Here is a 12349-nt window from a genome sequence, read left to right as displayed (position 1 = left end):
ACAATTGAATTTATGACTCACAAAAAGCAAGAGTAACAGAATAGTGGCGAGATTGTTCATTCATTAAATTATAAAATCTTTATTTTTAATATATTTAGGAATGTTATAATTAAAAGAGAGAGAAATTTAATATATTTTATATTTAAACAAATATATAATATATATGTATTATAATATATAATACGGAGCAATATATAAATATGTATAATACAGATATTTTGTATGTACTAAATAATACAAACGCATGCTACGCATGTGCCATTTGACTTTTAATATTATATATTTATACAAAATAAGTATACAAATATATAAGTATATAAGTATACAGATTAATTACGATAATCTAAATTTTGTGAAATGCCAAAACACTTTGTGCTGACAGTTATTCTCGCATTACGAAGTGAGGAAAGCGATCGATTCAGAATCAATCGATTACGAAAAAGCGCTAAGCACCAATGAATTCGACTATCGATTTAACGATTTAATGCAAATTTTATTATAGGCTAAATATATGTAAAATGTATAATATTTTATGTACATTTATGCATGTATATAAATATGTGTATACATAAACTAATAATTACAGTAATTTTATAACAATAAAAATATACTTTGCGGAATATTCAATTATTTTTCTTAGTACTGGAAGAGATTTATATGCATATATAAAAAATAGATATATGTATATATAATATTTTTATTGTTATAAAGTTACACTGTAATTATCAGCTAAGTAATCTTTATCTCGCGTGATGTAATAATGACGAGCTTTCATCTCGCACTTCCTGAGGATTTGCGAGCGAAGAGGATCGTTTTTCTCACGATCGGTCGATCGATCGGCTGCACCTCGGGCTTCCGCCTTCTCTTGCACGCGTAAATCCGTGCCTCTTGAGTTTTTAAACGGGCATGCAGAAAAATCGAGTGCGAACACGGCCGATCAATTTGCCCTAAAGAGCCGTTAATTTTCGGTCGATGCACTCCCACTATCTTCGTGCCCGTCGAAGATTATATTCGAGCCGGCGATATATAAGGAGAGGCGGTAGGGCTCTGCTCTGCCAAGGGGCCCCACGAGAGGAGGTCCACGGCGCACATAATAAGGCCGATCGGGCCTCTTTAATGAGGCATAATGGCCCCAACAAGTATGCGTAATCGCCGATGATGGCCTCGAACACGATTCCATCGCGTTTTTCCAGCCCCCCAGCTCGTCCTGCACGCCCTTGCACGTCCCCCGATCAGGCGACTGCAATCCCGCACGTCCGCGCACGGTGCGCGAGGTACATTGTATAAAATAATAAGCATCATGGCGACATACATGCCGCATGCATAATAGATTGTTACACTGTACCCGTTAAGTCTTTCTGGATAATTAAGCCTGAGATACAATTGAAAAGCAGAGGCAATGACAGATTTTAATCTAGATAGCTGATGTATATCATCATCAGAATCATAATTTCTGATAGATTGATATTTGTTATTTTCTGCACTGGCGAATCCACGGGAGGCCATGAGGATCATGCTCTTCCCTTGAAGTCTCCTTTTTTAAAAATATTTATAGCAAACGTTATATGTATTTTTAATATATCTGAAATGCATTTTAATATTTCTTAATTACAATTTTGATACTCCAAAATATTTTTTAATTTAAGAAACTCCTAGATGTAAAAAAACAAATTCTATTATATTATTCTTTTCTATTAAAATAATTTTAAATAAAACGTTTTATGAATTATGTATAAATAATATTTTTCCAATATAACAATAATTTTCTATCCTTTCACATTTGACCTAAAAAAAATTTTACTTACAACGAACCAGTGCAAATACCCCGTTTTGACTTTTTGGATCCACTAATGAAATTCTCTGTTTCTGTTATCTGTTTTTCTCGATTGTATATCTCAAATTTAAAAGTCCAGAAAGATTTAACTGTTCAGTAATAGCTACAGTGTAACAATCTGTAATTATGCATTTAGATCGCCATAATGCACTTATTATTTTATACAATGTATCTGAGAATACACGGTTTCTGATATTGAAATCTGTTATTCCCTGTTACTGTTGCTTATCTGCTTTTCAATTATGTGTCTCGGGTTTTAGGTGCGTATACATTATATACACGCGCATACATATATATATTTTTGTAATGAAAAAAATACACATATTTTTTAGGTCGTACATGTATAATGTGTCGTAAACGCAAAATGACTGATTATCATAATGTCTCATAATGCGGCCTCCCGGTAGCTTCTTGCAGATCGCTGTAAAATTGCGTTTCACCATAAACGATCGGAATCTTAATTCGTCTTTTTTTTTCATGAACCATCTGTAGTTCTCGCTGAGAGAGATGCTTTCTCACAATAAAATACAGTTCTCGCACGGCTCCTACCACCGCTCCTGTCAATAATTGTGCCCATGTTGCGCAGTTCGGTGGATCTTTCGCGATGAGAGTTTGTCGCGCGGTTACTTAAACTTATTTACTTACCGAGGTAAAACGATGCGCAACCTCGTTTCATGCCTGTCTTTCCCCTTGTACGAACTTGCGAATCAATTTAATCGAGCCGTCGGTCGTTCCAAGAAAATCATAGGTGCCGGCCGGTTATTTAAGATACGGGGGACCGCGAATCGTCAGTGGTTCTCAGTTAAAATTTCCTCTGCGCATTTGTCTCGATATAGCGTATTCACTGTTGTCACTTGGAATTCTTCATACGATAACATTGATTCTGTTAATTCGATTTCGACAATTTCATTTAAATCAAACGTTTCTTTATGGGATATGAAAGTATTCTTCTTCTACGAAATAACTTTTGTCAACATTATGAAACAACTTTATTTATAAGAAGCTCACGTACACAATGATGTGAAAAATATTCAATTGTAAATTGACAAAATATCGAGAGAATCATAAGATTTTTACTGGCAAAAATAGATTTATTTCATATATAAATTACTTTTTATGTCAACTTTTTGTATTTATTTATCTAAAAATGTTTATTTTCGTCGATTTATCTTCGAATTAATTCCAGTATGAATTAAAGTAATTTCGGTATACGCTTTGAGATTGTAAGGAAGAAGCTGGCAATCAAGACTAGTTTGAGAAACAGCCGATCGCGATCGACCTATCGTGCTACGGTCATAAAGGACAACGAGAGCGGATCTCGAAAAGTATACCGATCGCGCGCGTTGTACCTTCGGGTAGAAAACCCCTTCAGTGCCGCGCGTCCGAGATTTCTTATTAAGGGCGATTAGCCTGAAAGTGGGCAGATCAAGTGGATGCACGTATAGCGGAGCTTTGCCTATATAAGTGGACGGTAATTGAATGTCAGCGTAACCTCGGTACCCCGGGTACAGCTTTTATCTCCCGGGACGAAAGTATTATATAGCCATGCGTTAGCTGGATCGCCTAGTATCCGCTAGTCTTGAGTAAATTCGCGCAGGGGTCGTGACTTCTTGCAAAAACACCGTCCGTTATCTGAGCGCCCCTTCAGGTTCGCGTACAGAGTTGCCAACTTTTTGAGAGATATTCCTACACGAGCGCGTCTGAAATCCTACCAAAACCTACTAGCGCCGAACAAATTGGTTAACCAAAAAAAAGGCGGGGGGAATAACGAGATTAAAATATTTAAAAATTTATTAAAATATTATATTATTTTAGTGCAGAAACGTACAAAGTAATGGTATTTGTAGTGTAATAAAACTATATAAATTTCATCACATATTTGAGGTTTCAACATATATATACTTACAGAAACTTCAAATTTAATAAAAAATATTTAATAAAAATACTAAACATTTAATAAAAATAACATATATGTAATAGGGCTACGAGCCTAAAATTTAGTCGTTATAAAATTGAAATTATTAAGAAGTCACAGAATAAAAACATGTCATTTCGTTATAATATAAACTTTAATTTGCCGGCAATAAACAATAAAACATAAACAAAACAAAAACAGACGTTTCGATCCCTGTTGGATCATTATCAATGTTATAATATAAAAGTAAAACGGTAAAAACATTTAAAAAATTAGAATATAAAAATTATAATTCACTCTCAATCGCAAAATTTATAAGACTCACAGTATTCATGTAATAAAAAAAAATCACTGTTTTTGTTTTGTTTATGTTTTATTGTTTATTGCCGGCAAATTAAAGTTTATATTATAACGAAATGACATGTTTTTATTCTGTGACTTCTTAATAATTTCAATTTTATAACGACTAAATTTTAGGCTCATAGCCCTTTTTCGTTCTGTTCTTTTTTAAATTTATTGAGCCTTATTATTATGATATATATGTAATAGTTTGTTCACGTCATATGGATCTGATTTCCATTCTTTTCGATATTTTTGTGTATATGGAACTGTCTCTCTCGATATTTGTAATTTGTTTAACTCTTTCACTAATCGTTTATCAACGATACCAACTTTCCTTCTTCTTCTTTTGGTTTCTCCTTGTTTCATTTTCCGACTCATACACCAACTTTTGATTAAATTAATTGACGATTAAGTGACGATAGGTCACAGAAGTGCCAATAGTAGTTTAATTCTTACGTTGGGAGCATTTATACTGGCCGTAACCTGTAAAGCCCTTATCAGACTACCGACTCTGCAAGCTGACCCGACTGCCAACTCTGACTGCCGACTTATAATAATGGACCAATCGCATTGAATCAGTCTTATTGTGATTGGTCCATTATTGGTCGGCAGTCAGAGTTGGCAGTCGGGTCAGCTTGCAGAGTCGGTAGTCCGATACGGGCTTAAAGCCCAATGTCCACGATGTTAAAACTCGGTCCGAGTTCTTGGATCGAGAAATATACAGCCAATCAACTTGCCGGTTTTCTATAAAAACTGTAAGCTGATTGGTTACACATTTCTCGATCCGAGAATTCGGACCGATTTCTAGCATTGTGGATATTGGGCCTAAGAATTGACCAATCACAGTCGAGTAAAACTAAGGTTCTAGACTCTAGTGCCTTAGTAAAACTATCAGCCTTGACAATAGAAAATAGTAGTATTTTTTTATTTTCCTTCAATTATAGAAGTAAAAAACTACTAGAATTCCTACGTACTACTGCCTATGTAATTGTCCTTTAATCGCCTATTCCAAAACTACTAGAGATAGTAGGATTCCTACTGACTTGGCAACCCTGTTCGCGTAAAGGGTAAGGTGCTATTTTTAACGTCCCGTGGCACGTGACAGCAGTCAAGCTAGATCGAAGTCTAGTCTTCTATACCTTGCGACAAATGTAAAAGAGAAGTGTTCCGAGGTCAAATTTACATTTTTTATCTTCAATATTGAAGCTGATTACAGTTTGAGGTTGTTATCCTTGAAATCTTTCTGGTCGAGATATACATATATTATGTAATTTATAAATTATAACGTATACATTAAAAAATATATTAAATTTTAATGAATATTTGTTTGAATGGTACTAGCTAGATATTTATTAAATGTAAACATATATTTATTTATTTAGTACAAGAAAAATCATTAATTTGATTTATAACTATCATTTTTTATTGAATAAATAATTATTTACTATGTATAAACAAATGTTAAGTTAGTACTATTGAAAAAATGTATTAAGTTTAATAACTTTTTTCTCGGTGCTCTTTATTTAAATAATGTTTAATTGATGAGACTCGTGTGTATTTTCTCCAAACGCAATATTGAAAGCGTGAGCTTAAAAAATACTGAGGATTTGTATTTGTACTCAGACTCGTCTGCCTTTCTCACAGCTTAAGAGAAAGCGAGACCAATGCTTTTAAGGTTTCTTTGGAACGAGTCAACAGTTCGTGACGACGCTTCATTATATCGACATTACAAGCTTATTATAATTGCATCGGACGTGCGTGATATACAATGTATACATTACAATGTGTGAAATACGCGGGTCCGGGCCGAGACGGTGGGGACCCTGGTAGACATTTCGAGATTCACAAAAGCTCTTTCGCTTTTCACTGCTGTGCCAGCCGTTACTCGACGAATAAATGGCCTGATTAAGCACGCAATTTTGCCTGTAATGCAATCTTTAAGCATGTCGAGAAGAAGCGAGAGAGAAAGAGACAGGCTACATTCGTCCCGTGCCATTATTGTGCCTTTCGCGTACATGCGCCTCCGGTCAATCATGCGGCTGGATTAGTCCCGCTCCCCTTTTATATGCTCGATTACATTCAATTCTCTCGCGTAACAGAAGGAACACGCACGTAGAAGTTGAGGGAAGTCTGGGAAATTAATGTTCCCTACGTGAAACAAGACTTTATCCTGAACGATTCTTAAGCCCAGAAGTTTCCAAAACATTTACATATAATTGTCGCGATAAAGCGTTGAATCGCAACATTTATGAGCTTAAAAGTGAGAAAAGTTCCATTCTATATCTTTAGTGATTTTAATTTATGGTTATTTGAATTTTGTCAGAAGATCGTCATTTACATCTTATGGCTTTTATCTAACAAGAAAATACACAGAAATGATTCTTTTCGATTTTGAATATGTTTGTGTCTAGATTAAAATAAAGGATTTTTTATACGTGTACAGAGAGAATTTTCTTTTAAAATTTATCCTGAAAATATGGTAGTTGTGGTACAATACAATATTTTGAAGATTCTTGCCATCCACTTCAGTAAAATTAATCAAACTTATTTTATACTTTATTGCAGTTTTATTAATAACTGAGAGAGATTTACATTAAAATTCTTCGAAATATAATGTTGTCCCACGACTATCATATTTTCAGGGTAAACTCTAAGAAAAAATTCTCTCTGTGTGCTCATATGCACTTTTAAAGGATGAAATACTTCTTTAACAAAAATCGGTTAGTTTCTTTCGACGACACTCACTTTGAAAGAAACAAATCGATTTTTACCAAAGAAGTGTTTCACCCTCTAAATTATAAAAAAAACTTTTTAAATAAAAATTTTTATTAAATTTTTTTAAATAAAATATTTAACACAAATGGGTGAAAAGGGCCAAATTTGGTCAAGGCGGGTCTTGATACCTAATAATATTTTTGTGTGAATTTTTTGAATATATTAGAAACATTTTTTTAATGATAAATATAAAATGTTATCATTATTATAAAGTACTCTTGAAAGCATTCCATTTTTATTAGATTTTTTAATTCTTAAAATTTTGATGATATTCACTAAAAAAAACTTATTTTTGTCAAAGAGATGTTTCACCCTCTAAAGTACATATAAACATGTACAAAAGAATTTTACTACGTGTATTATTCTTGTTTAGACATCAACATACCATATTAGAAGTTCATAAAGAAACATTAATTGCTCAGAGGGAGGTACTTTTATATGCTTTCTTGTAAGACTTATTTGTCACTTTTGTCTGTATCTGCTTTAGTAACAGTTTCAAAGCATTGACAAATGTCGTTACGCTCCTTACTGTCTCATGGAACGTGCATTCTTTGAACATGTAACCTGAAATTTCTTGCTTTCTCGCGCAGTATCGGAATTTTGACGCATTTCGCACGTCTGTTCTGCGTAACGGACGCGAAAAATCAAATTTCTCCGTTTGTTCGCGACACGAGAAAACATGGCGCCAATGAAGGGGTCAATTTCAATCGATCGTGAAATACTTCGGGATATGATAGGAAACGAGCGGACAAAGGAAATCCATTGTTGCTCTGGGGCTATCAAACAATGGCATGCACAATGCCGACAATCGGCAATTGTACAGTAGCCGTTACTTTTTTTCTCTTTTTTTTCTAGATCACACTCCTTTGCCTTTTCAACGCGACAATGGTGGTCTAACGATTCTTACTAGTTAACGGAAAATGTCAACGGATTTACCGCACAGCTTTCGCGATTTTTTTCATACAGTCCTAGAAATTGGCTTTTTTTTTAAATAGAATGTTTTTTATACTTGTAAGCGGATATTCTCAACGGTTTTTCGTGCCAAAAAGAAGAAAACTGAATTTTTAACCGAAAGTTACTTAAAAAACTGATACAATTTTATAAAAATGTTTTATAGAATCTTATTGATCTGTTGAAAGAGATAAAATGACACACGTGTCACAGTTCTGTTTATAAAGGAGGGTTTGCAAGTAAGGGTTGTAAGAAAATACAATGAACTGCTAGTTCTCAATCGTGCACATGTCCAAAGTTTCCCTATTCTGACATTTTTGATTATTGCGAATAGGGAGAAAATATATTGAGATATTATACAACATGACAATGGGTTGTCAATAATCGTACTCTTGATATTGTACTATATTATTGAGAAATTGATAATAAGGTAATTCTAATAAACATGCTCCAGTGAGAAATATAGTTTCACTGTGTATAACAAGAAAAAAATAATGTCGATTTAATTATAGATTTGAATATATTTTTTTTAAATATTTAATAATTAAATAAATTACTGAATGTGTGTGCTTTTTTTGAATTCTCTTATCAAATATAACAATAGTATGAAAGTTTGTCATGCCAATTTAATCGTACAATTTAATAATTTTTCTAAAAATATTTCTTTTTCATTTTATAATTAGTTCACTTAAATTCTGTTATCAGTAATTTGATATATTCTTCGAGAGATACGAATAGCTTTATTTCTGATATAAAGAAGTTATCAGAAGAGGCGAGAAAATTTTGTGATCAGAGAAAGAATGATGAGGAGAACGGCTAAAAGAAGAAGGTAAAGAAGAAGGAGGAGGAGGAGGAAGAAGAAGAAGAAGAAGAAGAAGAAGAAGAAGAAGAAAGAGAAGATAAAGTCGAGGAGGCTCGGGAAGAAATAAGAAAGCGACAAGTCGTTGAAACGGGCGTGCTCGCTGCTCGCGCATTGGTGCACCGTTGTTCACGATGTGTGCACAGTCGCCATGTTGAATATCCCCACTTCTGTTTCACGTGTCGAGGCACCTACACACGTGCTGCTGCCACTGTCGTGGCCACACGCGCCGTCCTCGGTAGGGCGAGAAATCGAGCCTCATCGGCTCCGCCATGGGGGCTGGTTGCTGTATATGGTGAACTGGCAGAAGGAGAGGTGAAACAGAAAAAATACGAGGATTTTTAAGGGTTTGGATGCAATTTCGGATAGTCGATTCAATGCGCAGCCTCCTCTAATTGAAGCGATTCTGATGGTGGTTCCCGTTATATAATGGACAGGATATTTATCAGGAGTGTCTTCCCTTCTCGACTTGAATTACGATCGTAACGTATTCTTCGTGAGAGTCGATATTTAAATCCATTGTACTTTTCTGTAGTAATTGTGGCTGGAAATTCTAGCTGAATGAAAGAGATGACTTTTACAGATTCAAATCAATACAAAATTGGTTGATTATTAGAAGATTAATTGTTATATGAAATTAATTGATTAAGTAAAAATTATTAAATTAATAGTAAGAATAATTAATAAAGAATTTGTTCTCTCTTTCTGTCTCAAGTGGCATTATGAATAGACACTAACACGAATGTCATTTCGCTTAAGGCACACAACGATACGCCACTAAATTAATATTGATCGATTGAAATTAATATTGATTGAAAGTATAATGATGCAAATCGCCAATCTCGAAACGCTTACATTTCTACGTGCTGTAAATGCCGCTCGATATCATCCGAACATATGTAACATTAAAAGTTAATCGATTATTCCTGGCGAGATGAGGGTCCCGTGATTGAGTGCCTCCAATCTCACGCGATATGACGTTTACCGAGCGTCTCCGATCCGTCGTCCTTTGATACGTCGATTGATTCGTTCTAACTCTGATTAGACGTAACGATTTAGCACAGAATTTATCGTCGCTGATAGGCTCGCTCCCCCGTCATGTGACGGAATATTTCTTTTTATAACATATCGAGTCGATATCAATTCGCCAGCAAACGCAATTTGCACGTACTATGCCATACACATAATTTAATAACAATATCGAATGTTTTACAGCTACATCTCTAGCTCTAGCAAATAGTTACGTTTAAAATAAACCAACTATAAAACGTAATCTTGCTATTCTTATTGATTTAGATACCTCTCTTAAATTTCTCATTTAAATTTCTTTCTGAAGAAGATTTAGTGAAGCTTAAAGACCTTACATATATTTAAATAAAAAATTAAACTGGTATTTTACAGCTTATCAAACATCATTTAGCATGATGATACATAATTACATAAATGTGATTCATTAAACATTTATATAAAAGGAAATTGCCGTATTGTAGAATAGAGTATATCCTGTATGAATACAATGTAATTGTAACGAGCGTATCGTCATCCGTTCTAATTTTCAATGCGGTTTTGAAATCAACGTGGCTTGATTACAACCGATGATTGTAAACGTCGCCCGAAGATGAATGTCAATTATGAAATATTCGCTCGGTTGACAGTAGATTTTCACGGCTCCGCGATCACGAGCGCTTTCAACATTCTGACAGGAGTGTCATTTCGCGCCGTCGGCTGACGTCTTAATTGTGCAATTAACGTCGATCAAATTATATGTTGGATATTACTGTTAGACTTCCCGTAATCGTAATATCACATAGAAAAGCTAGTTGATGAGTAATATTGAGATTCGAAAGGTTTTTGAAACGCGCGAATTTGCATATGTTCCATTTTTAAGAGTACGATTGACTTTTCGTTTGATAAGCATTTAATTTGTATTCCGTTTTATGAATGGTTATTAATTTTTTCCGATTAATGTTAGGTATACAGTTTATGCGTGCAGAAATTGATAGACTTTAAAACTTTACAAATAAAGATTTCTCTAATTTGATACGCATTAATCTGTTAACATAATAGCCATTCGTAACCAGCTCTCTAAAAGTGAATCAGTGTATTTATTATTAGTGATTTCAGCGCTACACTTATAACTGATATAATCATCAGTGAATATTTATTGTTTTTCAGTAATAATATACTGATTCACTTTTAGAGATTATGATTTTTTCTGCATATTCAATCTATAAATATCATAACCGATTCTCTAAAAGTGAATCAATATATTGTTACTGAAAAACAATAAATATTTGCTGATGATTTCATCAATTATAGGCAGGGTTGGTAAAAAACATGTTTTAAACGTGTTTTAAACAGTTTAAAACATGCTTAATTGATGTTTTTAATATGTTTTAAATATGTTTTTTTTATAGTACTGTTCAAAGCATATTTGAAGCATTAAAAACATATTCAAGAAGAAACATAATATGTTTTATTCTTAAAAAAAAACATTAGTCTTTACCAACCCTGATTATAGGGTATTATGGCCATACGGAAAAGATGGCCATAGACCATAATTTCTCCAACAATTGATAAATAGTGCATTTTTATAGTCATTCTTAAAGATAATCAATATTTACAGTAGTTCATATGAGTACACTGTTCAAAATAACAATATTATAAATATTATCTAATACTTTTTCTTTCGCGACTATCTGCAAAGTTTTGCACGTGTCTCCTAAAAACTGTTATAATGTCTAATAAATTATAGTTAAGCTGCCATAATCAACATTACACACACAATAAAGGTACGTAAATTGTATTGTGTGTGACCTATAATTAATACTTTAATTTTCACTATTTATTTATAAATACTATGGCTATCTTTCTTAATATCATGGCCATCTTTTCCCTAGAAATCAGATAAGATGGCCAATGCATACTTTATAATATATTGATAAAGTTCTGTTAAGTATTTTCTCTTTAATTTCGATAGTATTTGTTACTTTAAGCTTCAGTGAAAGTAATATCCCTAATATTGTTAAAAAGTAACAAGAATAAATGCATGTTTTTTTTGCATTTTAAAAAACTATGGCCATCATACCCGAGTTTACCCTATAAATGTAGCATTGAAGTTATTGGGCGAGTTTAAGCCGATAAAGCGACTAGACTATGCTTGCGTGGTGAATGAGCATGATTGGTTCTTTTACCTGTGGATCCAACAATCAGGTTAATTGCCGCTTTGCTGACTTGAACTTATTCATGATTCACTTTTAGAAAAGGTGTCTAATGTTCCATTTAGCAGAGACTTTAAAGGAGAGTCTGGACAATCTTTGGTTTTGAAATAAAATAGCGTTTACGATTCTACGCAGTACCACTGCACTGGGTTTCTATATAGTACTACGCAGTGAGTAAGTACTACACAGTATAAAAAAGCTGTGTTCCAAAATTGACTGCCAGTACTGGAAATCTATAGTGCACGTAACTAAACTTAGCATTTTCAGTGCTGACAGTAAATTTGGTACACAGCCAAAGTATAAGTGAAAAGTATTGATAAGTAAGAAAAATTGGTATAAAATTGATATTAAAGGATTCAAAATAAACAGGTAAGCTTATACACTATAATTTTATTAAAGAGATTGAGTCAAAGATGTAAATAAAAAATTACGTATACTAGTATATATATATA

This window comes from Trachymyrmex cornetzi, unplaced genomic scaffold (genome assembly GCF_001594075.2).
Source record: "Trachymyrmex cornetzi isolate Tcor2-1 unplaced genomic scaffold, Tcor1.1 scaffold74, whole genome shotgun sequence".
NCBI lineage: Eukaryota > Metazoa > Arthropoda > Insecta > Hymenoptera > Formicidae > Trachymyrmex > Trachymyrmex cornetzi.
The sequence above is the reverse complement of the archived record's forward strand: the minus strand, read 5'-3'. Positions refer to the sequence as shown.